An 18,737-nucleotide genomic window follows, 5' to 3' on the forward strand; every position below is an offset into this window, starting at 1 on the left:
AGCCGTTTCATTATGGCAGATGTAATTTTGCTCTTAGCCTCAATCTCCTGCCTTCTCCCTGTATCCCTTCGTGCCCTGACCAATCAAGAATCTATCAAACTCTGCCTTAAATATACATATTTAAGCTGCCTGTGGTAATGAATTCCACAGAAAGATAAGGGGCACAAACCTGCTCCCAATACTCCGTGAGGCCACACCAGTGCTTTATAAAGTTTTAACATTACATCCTTGCTTCTATATTCTAGTCCACTTGAAATGAATGCTAACATTGCAGTTGCCTTCCTCACCACAGACTCAAGCTGCAAATTAACCTTTAGGGAATCCTGCTCAAGGACTTCCAAGTCTGTTTGCACCTCAGTTTTTTGTATTTTCTCTCTACTTAGAAAATAGTCAACCCCTTCATACCAACCCTTTTCAGAGTTCTGTGCCTTAAGATGAGATATAACTTAATTAAATGAATATTGCTGTCTGTAATTCAAATGGACATCTCCAAGTGTCTAAGTGGTTAATGATTACCAGCAGGAACAGTCACTATGTACAAGCCGGTGAATTCTCTCAGGGCCTCTCCTGATTCTTTGCAGTAACTCCAATGGAAGATTCTTGTGGAAAGTTATATAAATGATCTACAGAAGCCAAACAGAAACTTGGATCACTTAAGTGTATGTACATGACTTGGCTGAAAGAACAGACGTGTCCGGTCTTTCGTAGTACATTCTCAGTTGCTGCAGAGAATGCTGTGATTTGTGCTAGAAAATGGGATTTATATGGATGGATGCTTTCTGGTTTATGTGTATATGGTGAGTTAAAGGGCCTGTTTCCCAGTTATATAATCGGTAATTCCAATAGAGTGAATAGCTACAGTACATATTCTCACAACATCATAAAAACTTGGCTCCCTTTAATGGACTCTGTTTACATTTCTCACTGCTTAGGTAACATAGCCAATATAATCAAAGACCTCTGTCACCCCAGTCACTCTCTCTTCTCACCCACTCTTATCATGCAGAAGAAGTCTGAAAGAGCATACCATCTATTCTATCCTGCTATTGAAAGGTCCTCTTCTATGATAAGATGGACTCCTGTCCTCAAAATCTATCTCATCATGGCCTTCTGCCATATTGTCTGTCTTCCTGGAGCTTCTTTTGTAACTGTAACATTATATTCTGTATTATGGTATTACCTCAATGTACTGATGATATGAAATGATTTGTATGCATGGCATGCAAAGTAAGCTTTTTCACTATGTGTGACAATAATAAACCAATTTACCAAGCTGTTGGTTTTGTATGCGAATAAAAGGAGGAAATAACATTTGAAAATTTAAGAATGTAGACAAAACAATACAAGGTTGAGAAAGTATCTTGTTTGTACCTAATGTAGTTAAATTAGACGTGCTGACAAGCCTGGAAGTAATGGAATAGAAACATTTAGTGGTCCAAGAAATGAATTCAGTAAACATCTGTGCCAAGCTACAAAAAAAGTCATCAAAAACATTTATTGGACCAATGGGACTGGATTTCTAAAGGGTAGAAAGTCTGTATTCTAGAGAAAGCTTGGTTTAGACCCCATCAAAGAATTGCAATCCATCTTGTGTAGCATTATGAAACAACTAAAATGGCCTTTAAGTAATACAGATTCATAAGTGATTAAAGGGTTAAGTTACAAAGACATTTTCTGTATATTGGACCAAAATTCAAAAGTTCAAAGTAAATTTATTATCAGAGTACAAACAGATCCCTACACACAGGCCTGAGATTCACTTTCTTATGACCATTCACAGCAAACACCAAGAAACACAATAGAAGCAATGAAAGAGCACACACAAGACGCACAAACAACCAATGTGCAAAAGACAACAAATTGTGGAAATATAAAAAGAAAATAAATAACTAAATAAATAAATATTGAGAGCATGAGATGAATCGTCCTTGAAAGTGAGTCCATAGGTTGAGGGAACACTAGCCTAATCACAGGACAACTTACAATAATCAATTAACCTATTGAGATAAGAAGAAACTTCATCACTCGGATGGTTGTGGAGGCTCAGTTGCTCGATATATTTAATACAGGAATTAATATCAAGGGAATGTAGGATATGGGAACAGTGCAGCAAAGTGGCTCTGAGGAAAACAGTGAGCCCTGAGTTTATTGAATGGGAAATCAGGCACAAGAAATCAAATGGCCAACTTTGTTTCTGTATTTTTTACTTTCTAATGTCCTTTTAGTTCCATTGGCCAGCAGAGTATGCCAACAAACATGTTTTTACATGTTTAACAATCATGTTAAATTCAATGTCAGTACAACCACGGAACTGATTGTGGACTTCAAGAAGGGGAACTTGGGAGAACACACACCAGTCCTCATTGAGGGGTCAGCAATGGAAAGGGTGAGCAGTTTCAAATTTCCGAATGTCAACAACTCTGAAGATCTATCCTGGGCCCAACATATCGATGCAATTATGAAGAATGCAGAGAGTCATCAGCTCCATCATGAGCACTAGTCTCTTCAACACTGCAGACATCTTCAAAATACAATGCCTCATCAAGGTGGCATCCATGATTAGGGACACCCATCATGCAGGACATGCCCTCTTCTAATTGCTACCATCAGGGGGGAGGTACAGGAGTCAGAAGACACAGACACTATATCTTAAGAATAGCTTCTTCTTCCCCACCAGCATATTTCTGAGTGGTCCATGAACACTATCTTACTATTCTGCTCTCTTTTTGCACTGATTTATTTATATTTCATATATTTCTTGTAACGTACAGTATAGTTTTTATGTATTGCTCTGTATTGCTGCCACAAATCAACAAACTTCCTAACATATGTGTGTGTATTATTATTCTATACTTTATTATTAGTTAATATTATTATTATATTTGTTATATTCATTATTATTATTATTATTATTATTATTATTGCTAAGTGTGGTTTTAAATATTGCTGCTGTAACAAAATAACTTCCTACTCGGGATCAATAAAGTACTTATTATTATTATTATTATTATTATTATTATTATATGATTCTGATGTGGCTTCTATCTTAGTCAAGCTTACGTGAATGGATTCGTTACTGGCACGCTAATTCAACTGATAAAGGTCACCTTTACTACCAATGAGTGTAGAATGTAAAGAAGCAGTTAAGCACAATGTAAGACATCATATTGCACAGTTAAATAAATGGAGAAAAAATTGTGGCAAGTAATTTGTATAAAAGGCTTTTGAGTCATAACAAAATTCAAGAATACATGTAAACAATTTAAGTTCCGAAGAAATACATGGAGATGACTGAAAAGACTCAGCATTAAGACAAAAGGATGGAAAGGACCAACAAAAATCATTTGAATGTTTATATGTATGCTCCATCATAGTCTCTTAGTGTTACCAAGAAGACAATCTTAGCATCTGACCAGATTCAGAAGTATAATTATTACAAACATTCATTACTTACTCACAAAACCTTTTTGACAACAATGTAATAAAGTCATAATGCACAATTATGCTCTTGGGTTATTTCAGCTACAGACAAGAGACAAGATAAGTAACTGTCAACTCACTGATTAAGGTAATGGAAAATTTAATCTCTTTGCTTCATTCCCAATCAGAATAAAATACAAATACATTTTTATCTAAATTTCTATTCTCTTGTAGGTATGACTCAGAGGTGTATTTCCATGGGTAGCAGTTATTCATCCAAGCAGTACAGTTTTATAGTATACAACGCACATTTGCAAGTATTAACAGACTAATAGACGTGGAGGTGTGTTGCAGTTGCTCATAATTGTATTCTTAGTTGACTTTAACATGCCAGAACTTTTCATTCAGAACTGCTGGAAAGTATTCAGGACTGGGCCTCCGACCCAGGTTCCTCCCCTGGTCCATACACATCAAAGATTATCAGAGCACCATTTTCTGCTTGTTTACAATTTTGATAAAAATACAAAGATTATAAAAGGAAAGTCAATTAAGGCACTCATGAGACCACACTTGGAGTATTATGTGCAGTTTTGGGCTCCTTATTTTAGAAACGATATACTGACATTGGAGAAGGTTCAGAGAAGATTCACAAGAATAATTCCAGGAATGAAAGGGTTACCGTATGAGGAACGTATGGTAGCTCTTGGGCTGTATTCCCTGGAGTTCAGGAAAATGAGGGGGAATCTCATAGAAACATTCCGAATGTTAAAAGGCCTGAACAGATTAGATATGGCAAAGTTATTTCCCATGATAGGGGATTCCAGGACAAGAGGGCACGACTTCAGGATTGAGGGACGTCCATTTAGAACTGAGATGCGGAGAAATTACTTTAGTCAGAGGGTGGGAAATCTGCGGAATTTGTTGCCATGAGCGGCTGTGGAGGCCAAGTCATTGGGTGCATTTAAGGCAGAGATGGATAGGTTCTTGATTACCCAGGTCATCAAAGGGTATGGGGAGAAGGCAGGGGAGTGGGGATGACTGAAAGAATTGGATCAGCCCATGATTGAATGGTGGAGGGAACTCGATGGGCCGAATGGCCCACTTCTGCTCCTATATCTTATGGTCTTAAGGTCAATTAGTCCAGCACTGTAATTATATCTAGTCCCTCAGATCGATGTAGCTTCCTGTAATGTCAGATAATGTTTTGATTATCAACATATGAAGGAAGTTGAAAGTACTTGCTCAACAGAATTAGTTTCTATGACCTTGAATGTATATTCTGCACCTACAGTGCATACAAAAAGTATTCACCCCTCTCCCTCCTTGGAAGTTTTCATATTTTTACAACCTTGAGTCACGGTAGTCAAAAAAAATTGACTTTTTTTGACACTGAGCAACAGAAAAAGGCTCTGTCGTGTCAAAGTGAGAACAGATTTCTACAAAGTGATCTAAATTAATTGCAAATATAACACACAAAGTAATTGATTGCATAAGTATTTACTCCCCCCCCCTTTTAATATGGCACACCAAATTACCACTGGTGGTGCCAACTGGTTTTAGAAGTCACATAATTAGTTAAACGGATATCTGTTTTTGGAGACCTGTGTGCCGTCAAGGTGTTTCCATTGATTGTAGTAAAATACGCCTGTATCTAGAAGGTCCAACTGCTGGTGAGTGAGTATCTGGCAAAATTATGATAGCAATGTTATGATAGCCATGGGAGTTTTCAACAGGCAAGTCAATTAGAAAAATTAGTTTGTTAATGGATCTCAAGAGAGTGAGTTTGTTGAATGCCTAAGAGATAGCTTTTGAGAGCAGTTTGTCATTAAGCCTACTAATGGATCAGCTATACTGGATTGGGTGCTATGTGATGAACCAGAGGTGATTAGTGAGCTTAAGGTAAAAGAACCCTTAGGAGGCAGTGATATGATTGAGTTCAACTTGGAATTTGATAGGAAGAAAGTAATGTCTGATGTAGCAGTATTTCAGTGGAGTAAAGGAAATTACAATGGTATGAGAGCAGAGTTGGCCAAGGTAAAATGGAAGGAGGTACTGGCAGGGATGTCAGCAGAGCAGTAATGGCGTGAGTTTCTTGGAAAAATAAGGAATTTAATAAATGCATACTTGGCAGCAATTACAGCCTTGAGTCTGTGTGGATAGGTCTCTATTAACTTTGCTCATCTGGACATTGCAATTTTTCCCTATTCTTCTTAACAAAACTGCTCAAGTTCTGTCAGATATCATGGGGATCAAGAGTGAACAACCATATTCAAGTCCACCCACAAATTCTCAATTGGATTGAGATCCGGACTCTGACTTGACCACTCCAGGACATTAGCTTTGTTTTTAAGCCATTTTTATGTAGCTTTGGCTTTATGCTTGGGACCATTGTCTTGCTGGAAAAAACAATCTTCTCCTAAGTCGCAGTTCTATTGCAGACTGCATCAAGATTTCCAATTTCCCTGTATTTTGTTCCATTCATTTTACCCGCTACCTTCACAAGCCTTCCAGTCCTGCTGCAGTGAAGCATCCCCACAGCACGATGCAGTCACCACAGTAGGGATGGTGTGCTTGTGATTATATGCGGTATCTGGCTTATGCCAAATATAGCATTTAGTCTGATGGCCAAAAAGTTGATTTTGGTTTCATCAGACCATAGAACCTTCTTCCAGCTGACTTTAGAGTCTCCCAGATGCCTTCTGGCAAACTGTAGCTGAAATTTCATGTGAGTTTTTTTCAACCATGCCTTTCTCTTTGCCACTCTCCCATAAAGTTGCGACTGCTTAAGCACCCAAGCAACAGCTTTTTGTGTGTGTAGCCTCCCCCATCACAGCCATTGAAGCTTGTAAGTCATCCAGAATTGTCATAGGTCTCTTGGTGGCCTCCCTCACTAGTCCCCTTATTAAATGGTCACTCAGTTTTTGAGGACAGCCTGCTCTAGGCAGATTTATAGCTGTGCCATATTCTTTCCATTTCTTTATGATTTACTTGACTGTACTCCAAGGAATATTTAGTGAATTGGACATTTTCTTGTATCCATCTCCTAACTTGTGTTTTTCAATAACTTTTTTACAGAGTTGCTTGGAGTGTTCTTTTGCGTTCATGGTGTAGTGTTTGCCAGGATACTGACTCACCAGCAGCTGAACCTTCCAGATACCTGTGTATTTCTACTACAATCAATTGAAACACCTTGACTGCACACAGGCCTCCAAAAAACAACTCCATAAAACTAACTTTTTCATTAACTTTATGGCAGTAGTACAATGAAATATATGACAAATAAATATAGAGAATAAAACTGAGTACATTAAGTATAAATATGTCTATTAAATAGTTAAGTTAAAATAAGTAATGCAAAAAGCAGTAATTTAAAAAGTAGTGAAGTAGTGTTCATGGGTTCAATGTCCATTTAGAAATTAAATGGCAGAGGGGAATAACCTGTTCCTGAATCATTGAGTGTCTGCCTTTAGGCTTCTGTACCTCCTTCCTAATGGTAACAATGTGAAGAGAACATGTCCTGGGTGGTGGGGATCCTTAAAGATGGATGGTGCCTCCTAAGGCACCACTCCTTGAAGATGTCTCGGATACTACAAAGGCCACTACTCATGATGGAGTTGACTAATTTTCCAAGTTTCTGTAAGTTAATTCAATCTTTTGCCGAAGGCCTCCCACCAATACCAGATGGTGATGCAGCCAGTCAGAATGCTCTCCACAGTACATTTTTGGGTGTAGTAGTTGACAAACCAATTCTCCTCAAACTCCTAATGAAATAAGCCACTGTCTTGCCTTCTTTATAGCTACATCGATATGTTGTGTCCCGGGTAGGTCCTCAGAGATACTGAAATTGAAATTTCTCACTCTGTCTGCTTTTGATCCCTCTATGAAGATTGGTTTGAGTTTCCTCATCTTACCCTTCCTGAAGTCCACAATTGGATCTTTGGTCTTGCTGATGTTGAGTGCAAGGTTGTTGCTGTGACAGGTCCAGTAACTGGTATATCTTGTTCCTGTATGCCCTTTCATCATGGTGATGACCCCCATTAAATAGGGCACAATTTAGCACAGCGCTGTGTTCAGATGTAATTAAATCAACTTAACATGTTTGAATCAGGTTTCACAGATTTTATGTGACAAAGCCTAGTCCATCTTAGGTGCCATGGTAGCGTGACGGTTAGTGTGACATTATTACAGCTTGGGGTATCAGAGTTCAATTCAGGTGTCCTCTGTGTATGTCCTCCCCATGGAATGTGTGGGTTTTCTCCTGGTCCTCCGGTTTCTTCCCACAATCCATAGACATACTAGGGAGGTCAATTGATCATTCTAAGTTGTCCCATGATCAGATCAGGATCAAATCAGATTTTTCAGGGGTTACTGCGTGGTGCTGTTCGAGGGGCCGGAAGGGTCCATTCCACCCTGTACCACTACATACGATAAACAAATCTTAACTTTTACATCTTTCAATCCCTCCACTGCTTAGTTTACAAACTGTACCCCATATTCTGTTCTGAAGAAATCAAACCCCTGCTTCCTATTAAACATTTAAACATTTGGAAAAATAACCTCATTTTCCTCATTTAGGTGGAGTGACTACCACACTCCACCTAAACTCCCAATATCACCCTCAGCCAATTCATCCCCTTTTAACTGTTTCAGCTCAACCATGGGAAGTTACTTGACCCAAGCTGAACTTTCAAATCAACCTCTTTCCACTACAAAAACTACTCACTCCCACCATGGTCAACTACCCATTAATATGCCTCAGCCATTTGCCAATGTAGCATTCATTCATGATTTTGCATCTCATATATTCTACCCGAAACATGGGCATTCCCCTAGCTGATCCAGTGTTTGCTTGCAACATAACCTTCATACAAATCTCTGTAATAAAAAGTCACATGCGCAGGCAAGTAACAAATAACGGTGACATTTAAGTTTTTTGGATGTTGGTCAAGTGATAAGTCATGACTAAAACTTCTGGTAGAACTCTCTACTTCTTCAAAATAATTCCAAGGTGTTTTAAAATTGCAAATGCAGCCGCAACAAGCAACTGAACCAGACCTTGTGATGATCACAAGAAAAGGCCTTTAGGCATTTCTTACACATTCCAAGCACTGCGTGAATGCAAGTTGGTCTCAATGTATCAAATAATAGGTTGGCTGTGTTTTTTTTTGTAAACGTTAAAACAATAGCCAGAGTGTAAATTGGTGATGGTAAAAAATATAAACTATTTTATCTGTCATAGAGTCATAGAACACTACAGCAACGAAACAGGCTCTTTGGCCCATCTAATCTATACCGAAACATTAATCTGCCAAGTCCTATTGACAATAGCCCTCTATCCTCCTCCCATCCATGCACCTATCCAAATTTCTCTTAAATGTTGAAGTCAAATCTGCCTCCGTCTCTTGCAGTGTCAGCTCGTTCCACACTCTCATCGCCCTCTGAGTGAAAAAGTTTCCCTTCATGTTTCCATTAAACATTCTCCTTAGCCATGACCTTACTGCATTAAAAGAAGCCTTAGTACCCTAATAAAGGTATTTTAGGTATCTAAATATAAACAAGGAATCAATTCAGAAAAAAAGTCAAGATCAGCAACAACAGAGAAGAAAACAATGTTTATAGTCTGTCGTGTGCTGATAACATGCATCACAACCTTATCTGAAGTAGGTTTAGAAATTATACATGAAAGTAAATTTCAAATTTAAAAATAAACTATATAAGTTACAATCCAAATCTTAATTTTCATCTCACCAGAGAAAATACTGAAAACACTATTAAAGCTTTATAAGTTTTTAGAATATAGAACAGGACAGCACAGGAATAGACACTTTGGCCCATGATTGCTATGACAACCATGATGCCAATTTAAACTGCACATGATCAATATCCCATCATTGCCTGCCTGTTCATGTGCCTGTCTGAAATGTTGCTATTGTACCTGCTTCCATCACCTCCCTTGCAGCACATCCCAGACCCTTTCTACTCTGCTTCATATGAAACATTTTCCAGTATTTTTCACTTCTCTTTCATGTTCTCTCCAGCTTTCCTGAAAGATTTTTTTGTAACTTCACCCGAACAATTTGCACAATAACCAGATATTATCTGTGAGGCTGGACAACGTTTCTATATACTGTTGGACAATAGAAAGCATCACAGCCTCTTCCTACCTTCAGTCAGTATCTGGGACATCGGTGTTCAAATGCTAAAGATGATCATGAACTCTTGCCAATGCTTTTCCACACTGGGTGAAATTAATAGTTTAGGTCGGTCCCAGAATCAGTCTGGCTTATTTTATTAGTATGCGATGTGATGTTACTCAAGCCCAGTAGGGAAACCAAGAAAAAAACCTCAATGGGTGGACATTTTTATCATTGCCATGTTCTTTAAACAGGAAACATGATATTGGTGAACAGCAAGATACCAATTATTTCAGACAAAGAAGCTCTGCTAGTTTGCAGACTCGGGACTTCATTGGTACTGGATCAGCAGATTTTCCAAATTATTGTATTTTATTCATGATAATATCCAACTGACAAATTTTTACATCATACAATGCAGTATAATAAATTTTCCAGTCAATCTAGTGAGCTGAAAAGGAACAGGAAATTTTCAAGCACTTTGGATCCTTGTTGTCAACCTATCCTCTTTCTAGACCCCTAGTGTTTGGGAACCCCTACCCAGCATCAGTCACACACCTATTCCACAGTACAGACTCCAGCCCTGCCTCCACTCTGGATAGTGGCTTTGTCTATGCTCCCAATTTACACTCTGGATTCCAGGCTCACATTCCTGGCTAATAAGTGAGCCAGATGCTGGAGCATCAAAATTTCTGAACAATCAAACACTAGATTAATTGAGTTTTACTGTAGTTACATGAAATAAAGTATGCTTTGTGTATAGACAGGAAGCACCACTGAGAGACTAGACAAGTTGAAAAGCTCTCACATCTGCACAAATGGAAGTTTAGTTTATAAATTACAAGTTAGGGTTTAAGGGCACCACCTGGTGGAGAATCTATTAATTACCTTCATCTCTTCCTCGTTTTATGAGAAACATTTAAGTGTTGTGCATCTTGTAATAGATATTGCAAACAGAATTATTTTCAAGATCGAAGCAAATTTATTATCAAAATACATATATGTCAATTTCTTCCAGGCAATCACAGTAAATACAAAGAAACAGAATGGAATTAATGAAAGACTGCATACAAGACGGACGAAGAACTAAAGACAACAAACTGCAAGTACAAAAAAAAACTCAACAAATATTGAGAACATGAGATGAAGAATCCTAAAAAGTGAGTCAATAAGTTGTGGGAACAGATCAGTGATTGGGACACAGGACGTTAAATGAAGTTATCCCCTTCGGTTCAAGAGTCTGATGATTGAGGGGTAATAACTGTTCTTGAACCTGATGGTGTGAGTTCTGAGGCTCCTGTACCTTCTTCCTACTGGCAGCAGCAAGGAGAGAACATAGCCTGGATGGTGGAGGTCTTTGATGATGAATGTCACTTTTCTGTGACAACGCTCCACGTAGATGTGCTCAATGCTGGGGAAGGTTTTGCCTTTGATGAATTAGGCCTTATCAAATACTTTTTGTAAAATTTTTCATTCAAAGCATTTGGTGTTTCCATATCAGCCAATATACTCTCCAATAAACATCTACAGAAGCTAGTCAAAGTTTTAGCTGTCATGCTGAAACTTATCAAATTTCTAAGGAAGTAGAGGGACTACTGTGCTTTCTTTATAATGGCATTTACATGTTGGACCCAGAACAGATCATCTGAAATGATAACACTGAGGAATTTTAAGCTGCCAATCCTCTCAATCTCCAAACCCCCAATGATGATTGGCTCATGGGCCTGTTTTCCTCCTCCTGAAGTCAATAATTATCTCTTTGGTCTTGCTGACTTGGAGTGAGAGGTCATTGTGGCACCATTTAGCCAGATTTTCAATTTCCCTCCTATATGCGGATTCATCACCACCTTTGATTCAGCCAATGACAGTGGCGTCATCAGCAAACTTAAACATGGCATTGGAGCTGTGGTTAGCCTAACAGACACAAGGATAAAACAAGTGCAGCAGGAGGCTAAGCACACAGCCATGTGGTGCACTTGTGCTGATGGAGATGTGGAGGAGATGTTTTTGCTAGTCTGAACTGACAAGACATCTGCAAGTGAGGAAATTGAGCTTCCAATTGCAAGGGAGGTATTGAGGCCAAGTTCTGAAGGTTATTGATTAGATTAGGGGAGATGACAGTATTGAATGCCGAGCTGTTGTCAAAGAAGAACATTTGATGTATGCTTCTTAGCTGTCTAGATGTTTCAGAATTGAGTGAAGAGCAAATGAAATGGCATCTGCTATGGACCTTTTGTGACTGATGCACCATCAATAACTCACTCTGAGACGTAAGGCGAGATATTGGCTTTTATTGACTGAAGAAGGAACCAGCAGTGAGTGACCATCATATTACATCCTGGAGAATGAGGCAGAGGATCAGACCTTGATCGCCTTTATACAGGGGCCTGTGGGAGGAGCCACAGGAGCAGTCAGAAGGGGGCGTGTCCAGACAGGCACATAGTTCACCACAGTGACAACAGACAAATTGGAGCAGATCGAAGTTGTCTCTCAGGCAGGAGTCTAAGTTATTTTTCCTCTTCACCTTATAGATTGTATTTTCTTTTGCAGGAGCAATCTGCTACTGATGCAAAAGGAAAATGACAATTTTAACAATATACCCAAGGAGCAAGTAAATAATTGTCAAAGACTAAGTTCCAAAGATTGGTTCCATTAACTAATGGAAGTCACTGAGCAAATGATGGACAATGAAGTAGATTGAATTAGAGTCAAATGCAGGAAAAGTGAGACAAAAAGGATCTACATGAAAATATGCAGGAATGAAAAGTAATATCAAAGTTATAGGAACATCTTGCCTCCAGCAGTAGGATTCCAATTTCACATATTCCTGTTCCCAGCTTTCATGGTTGCAGCCCCATTAGGAGCACACATATCATCAAGACGTGTCCCTTAAAATACGAAATAACTGATTAATAAGTCTACAGTGAGATCCCTTCAACTTCAGAGCACAAATTCATCCATTTGTTGACATTAACTAAGAAGTTTACAGAAAACAACCCTATTTTCCAAAGGAAATGTAATTAGTGCAAGGAAATGTTTTAGTAAAATATATAAGGATTGAGCATCACGGGCAGAACCCTTCCAACCATCAAGAACATCTACAAAAGGCAGTTCTTCAAGAGGCAGCATCGATCATTTAGGACCCTCACCATATGGAACATGCCCACTCCTCATTACTCCCATTGGTGAGAAGATGCAGGAGCTTTTGGACCCACATTTAAAGTTCTAAGTACAGCTTCTTCCACTTTGACATATGTCAGTGACTGTAAACCTGATTCAGGTTCTGATTCTCAAAGAAGATACCAGTAGAGTAGTCCCTAAATACAGACCAGAGACATTTTGGAAGTTTTTATAGAGATATATTAATAGCAGTTATATTAGTAATGGGATAATGTAATACAATTTGCTTACTTTTAAAACTAAGGATCTGCTAAGAAATTGTGGAAGTCATTGAAAAGATAAATTAGGAAAAAGTAAGGTAGCAATTCAATCATTATTAAAATTGAATAGGCATTTCATAGATTTTATTGGCTAAGTAAATAACATTTTTTAATCCGCTTATTGAATAGAATTAAATTAAATTGACTTTATTTCTTACATCCTTCACATAAATGAGGAGTAAAAATCTTTACATAATGTCTCTGTCTAAATGTGCAATGTACAATCATAGTAATTTATAATAATTTATAACAAATAGAACTGTCAATGTAATGTAGAAATATACACAAATTAACATGAATTCATCAGTCTGATGGCCTGGTGGAAGAAGCTGTCCCAGAGCTTGTTGATCCTGGCTTTTATGCTGTGGTACCATTTCCCAGATGGCAGCAGCTGGAATAGATTGGGGTTGGGGTGACTCAGGTCCCCAATGATCCTTCAGGCCCTTTTTTCACACCTGTCTTTGTAAATGTCCTGAATAGCGGGAAGTTCACAACTACAGATGTGCTGGCCTGTCCGCACCACTCTCTACAGAGTCCTGCAATTAAGGGAGGTACAGTTCCCATACCAGGCAGTGATGCAGCCAGTCAGGATGCTCCCAATTGTTCCCCTGTAGAATGTTCTTAGGATTGACAATATATGGGTAAAGTTCTTTGAATTTATATAGATAAATTCTTTATCTAAACTGGTATTTTTACAATCCAAAAGAATTGTTTGTTTAAAAGCCTACCCTGCAACATTATATAGTAAAGTGCCAGTAATAAAATACTGCTCAAAACATTTTAGACTACTAAGTGGTCATCTGAAGCCTTGAAATAAAACACACGAGCCTAGTAAAAATGTGTTTTGAAATGCGGAGCAACAGGTAATACAATCTTGCTCTGATAGCCATTAGCCTGAACCCTTGGGTGAGGAAATTTGGACTTCTGACTGAGAGAAGGTATGATTCTATGGACAAGGAAGCAAATTGCAACATTGTGTCACAAATATTTGGAGGGATGCCTCCAAGAAGTTAGGAATTCTTAAGAAACTCACAAAGCTAAATCAGGGATATTAATATGCTTGACAAGTATACATGGTTACATAGCCTCTAAGTCTAAAAGTTCTCATCCTTAATAGATACTGAATGAAAAGCATGTGACTCCTACTGTAGAATTTTCATAACAGACCATGAGAATGAACGAAAAGGGAAGAAAAGACAGAAAGATCTTATGGGAGGAGTCCTACATGAATAAACAAGTAATAAAGTTAATATCTGAAAACAATTCTAACATAAAGAGCATCCACCAAAAAACACTTTAGAAGGTCATTTATTAGAGCGATGTCAATTTGAATGAAGAGGATAGGGTTGTGTTGATTTAGCATCTTTCATAACCTCAGGATATCTGAAAGTGCTTCACAGCTAATGCATTTTTTGAAGTTTATTAACAAATCTAATGTAGAAAATGTGGCTAGCATTCAGTGCACACCAACCTCTCAAAAATGATAATGAATATATCACAAGATCATCTATTTTAAGTGTGGATCTTATGTTCATTCTGTCCAGAGGCTGTTTATGATATTGAAACTAAATGATGCAGATTCACAACCTTCAGGATGTGCAATTTATTAGCATTAAAATTTAATAGGCCCTGAATGAAACTAAGCTGCCAGACAGTACATCTGTTCCCTTCAGAAAGGAATAACCCAAGAGCGCTGGCGGCTTGGTGCCTTTCACTGCATCCATTCAGGCAGCACAGAGGTAACACACTGACACCCATGAGCAACAGAATTGTTGAGATTATAGCACTTCATTTGACTTGCGGTTTTGTGAAGAGCATTGACTTTTCAGTACAGGATATGGCGGCAGTACAAAATCAGGAGTAGATATTTTGTAAACAACATAAGATTAGAGAAGATAACAGTATGTACGGGAGAAAAATCTGTAGGAAATTATTGAGTTTAAGCTAATTACTATTTTTATTCAAAGGAATAAAGTATTTGTCTGAATCTGTCTTCCTTGCTGGACTGTAGGTCTTCAAATGGTTCTTCGTCATCACTCTCAGCCTCCTATTCTGCCATACAGTCTTCATCCTGTTCTTCCTCTAGGTTGAAGCCCCTTTGTAGTGTAAAGAGGGTTTCTTCTTTTTGTTAACTAGCAGGAATGCTAATTTACTGATAACGAGAATGGTATTCCTTTGTAAACCAAATGGGGATTAATGTTCTTTCTTCTGAGTCTGTAAGCTTTTGTTGACGGGCTTTTGGGCAGATTGGCGCGAGGGGGTCGAGAGAGAGGACGCAATGCTGTAAGCTGGGCGAGGATCGGACCCCAAAGGGGGGCCCGAAGCCGGGAGGTACTCCGAGGAGGGGGGATGAAGCTAGATGTGCTTGGTTGACCACTCGGAGGGTCCTGAGCTGCGAGTCGAGGAGTTCGGAGGGGATTGAATGGTGGCCAGAAGACTTCAGAAATTGAGCTCCAACGGTTGTGCACGAAGTGGTTTGGACTTTGATAAGTTTGGCGCCTTTTCTTTATTTTTTTTCTCTTCATATATACTGTATCGTTATTAATCACTTAGTTATAGTAACCTTTATAAATTGTACTCATTTAATCGCATATGGTGTACTGTCTGTTTTTGGGCGAGGCGGGGACATCACACAGCATCCACACCAGCTGATTATCCAGTTTGGCGGGGCCGAAGGCTGCTCCCCCTAGACGAGAACGAGCTGAGCCCAGCTGATTATCCAGTTTGGCAGGGCCGAAGGCTGCTCCCCCTAGATGAGAACGAGCTGAGCGAGCCTGAGGCGACCCAGGGGGTTACATTGTGGGGGCTCGTCCGGGATGTCCCCGCCTCGCCCAAAAACAGACAGTACACCATATGCGATTAAATGAATACAATTTATAAAGGTTACTATAACTAAGTGATTAATAACGATACAGTATATATGAAGAGAAAAAAAATAAAGAAAAGGCGCCAAACTTATCAAAGTCCAAACCACTTCGTACACAACCGTTGGAGCTCAATTTCTGAAGTCTTCTGGCCATCATTCGATCCCCTCCAAACTCCTCGACTCGCAGCTCAGGACCCTCCGAACTCCTCGACTCGCAGCTCAGGACTCTCCGAGTGGTCAACCAAGCACATCTAGCTTCATCCCCCCTCCTCGGAGTACCTCCCGGCTTCGGGCCCCCCTTTGGGGTCCGATCCTCGCCCAGCTTACAGCATTGCGTCCTCTCTCTCGACCCCCTCGCGCCGATCTGCCTAAAAGCCCGTCAACAAAAGCTTACAGACTCAGAAGAAAGAACATTAATCCCCATTTGGTTTACAAAGGAATACCATTCTCGTTATCAGTAAATTAGCATTCCTGCTAGTTAACAAAAAGAAGAAACCCTCTTTACAGTAGGGTAAAGGTATTGAGCATATTGCAGGCTATGAACATTTTTTAGACCTTATGATTATGCTGTAATACATCTCTTGATTGGTCCAGGCATCTGAAGCATCGCCCGAGAATCCAGATTGTGTATTCAACAGCAATCAGCGTTTTTGAATGTGCCTTGTTGTGCCTTTGCTCTGCTTCAGTTTGAGGGCAATGTAGAGGTGTCACAAACCATGGCTGCAGAGGGTACACTTTGCCACCCAGCAGCCAACCTTACAGTCGTCCTTCCCCTTCAAATAGCGCTGGCACTGAGGAATGCTTAAAATAACAGTAAGATGTGCATTGACCCACACAATTCTAAGCTGGCAGTCACAAAGAAACTGCATATTTATTGCATAATAGCCCTAACGGTTCATGTAGGCCAACCAATCATGCACAGGTGCACAAATGTTAGCATGCATGCATTCAGTGGCTCCTGGGACTTTAGAGAAACCAGCAGACTTGCAGAAACACATAAACCCTTTGCTGCTGCTGTTGCTGATCCATTAGAAGATAAATGAAATAATCAACCAAAAAAATAAAGCATCTTTCACTTCTGTCTACAACAAATTGACTACCACTGCATATGTTACCCGTGCTTGCTTGGAATGATCCTAAAACGTAGAAGTTGAGGTCTGTGGTGGCTTTCACTGCTACTGGAAGTGCTCGGATAGTAGACTGGGTCAGTGGATCTGTGTTCAACAGATGGCACAGTTCTGTTGCAACCTCCTGGCTAAATCAGAGGCTCTGCAGGCTCTGTTCTTCAGTCACTCCTAGGTACCTTTGCCTGAGATGATAAATCAGATGGACTGGGCATTGGCGGGATCTGACTGTCCGTCTTCTGTGCCATCTTACATCATGGGCTGCCCTTTCTTGTTCTTCCTGGTCCTCTTCAGCTAGCTAAAGTGCAAGTGACAAGTTGAATCCAATTCCCATAGCTTTCAATGCAGACAAAGAAATTCCTTTCAATCTAGCTAATGACTTCTGACAAAAGTTGTTAATAGCAGCTGTTGCATAACCAGTCATTACTCAATAATCCTAACATTCAACGCTACACATTGAAAAATGGTTTGAGGTGATTATTCACTAGGGCTGCTAATAAGACTCAGTGCTAAAATATAAATTTGACACATTCTGCCAACTATAATCTTTTAGCACCTGCTAAATCCAGGTATTAAGCACACACCATTTTTGACATTCCTTGCTGTTGGTACAAAAAAAAATCTGCAACATTATTAGAGGGGTCAACAGTAGTTTCCAGATTGTAAAATTATAGTACTTTGCAAAGTATTCCTACTTTGTCCTCGTATAACTAAGTGTGCAGATATGATGCAAACATGCATATTTATGGGTATCTCTACAATGTTCCAAAATATGTCTCAAATTTACAAAGCTTTGACAGATTTTTGAATATTCGATTTTGGAGTTAGTTTACTATAAATCTGCTGTCCTTGCATAAATTATGCAGCAAAATGTCCCTTCAGTGGAGAACAAAAGAATTATCCCACATTGACATTATTTTGCATCCACAATGTGTGCATATAACACACTCCACTGGTACAGCAATCCATTCTGGTATTCTTTTTTGGCTAAATCAAGATAGATTTTACCGGCTGTGTTCCTGGATCAGTCAAGTATTCAGGGATCAGGGCATTTAAGCAATTTTAAAGATCAGTGAAGAGGTGAAGGAGAACCTTGCATGCGACAATCCCAAGCATCTTGGTCAACGCTTTTTCTGTTAGTTTCAGGAGCTAGTGGTGGAAAATGTAGCTGAGCTCATTCGGGTTGCAATAAATTTTAGATAAACGCTCACCATGCCAAGAGAGAAGAAAAGGGTTTACTAGTTTGTTCCCTACAAATGTACTGAATTAGTGCTTATATAACAAAATGTTCAAATTGTCTGGAAGCTTTGAACAAGTCAGTACATGAACAACCCAAACAAATTGACAATTTCACTCAAGAACACTTCTCCTCTGCCATCCAATTCCTAAATGGACATTGAAGCTTTGGACACTACCTCACTTTTTTTTTAACATCTAGTACAATATTTCTGTTGTTGCACCTTTTTTTAATCTATTCAATATACATAATTGATTTACTTATTTATTATTATGTATTTTTTTCTGTCTCTGCTAGATTATGTATTGCATTGAACTGCTGCTGCAAAGTTAGCAAATTTCATGTCACATGCTGGTGATAATAAACCTGATTCTGATTCTGATAATTTGAGAACAAGCACTTTAGCAGCGGAGTCAAGCCCAAAGTGAAAGCAGGGTGGGTAATTATTGGTTCGCATGTCATGTTTTTATGATAATATGATGATAATACTTGTCCAAGAAAAAATAAGAACATATG

The 18,737-nt window shown here is 39.1% G+C and overlaps 1 long non-coding RNA gene across 1 annotated transcript in view; it reads left to right on the forward strand.

Moving 5' to 3' along the window:
• The first annotated feature begins 560 nt into the window (after positions 1-560).
• The window catches only part of LOC132404846 (uncharacterized), a 28,310-nt gene continuing 10,133 nt past the window's right edge, over positions 561-18,737 (forward strand). The window contains exons 1-2 of the long non-coding RNA XR_009515684.1: positions 561-797; positions 10,573-10,714. This is a non-coding gene — a long non-coding RNA (uncharacterized LOC132404846). The remainder of the gene's footprint in view (positions 798-10,572; positions 10,715-18,737) is intronic.

The sequence above is a fragment of the Hypanus sabinus genome, chromosome 14 (genome assembly GCF_030144855.1).
Source record: "Hypanus sabinus isolate sHypSab1 chromosome 14, sHypSab1.hap1, whole genome shotgun sequence".
Lineage (NCBI taxonomy): Eukaryota > Metazoa > Chordata > Chondrichthyes > Myliobatiformes > Dasyatidae > Hypanus > Hypanus sabinus.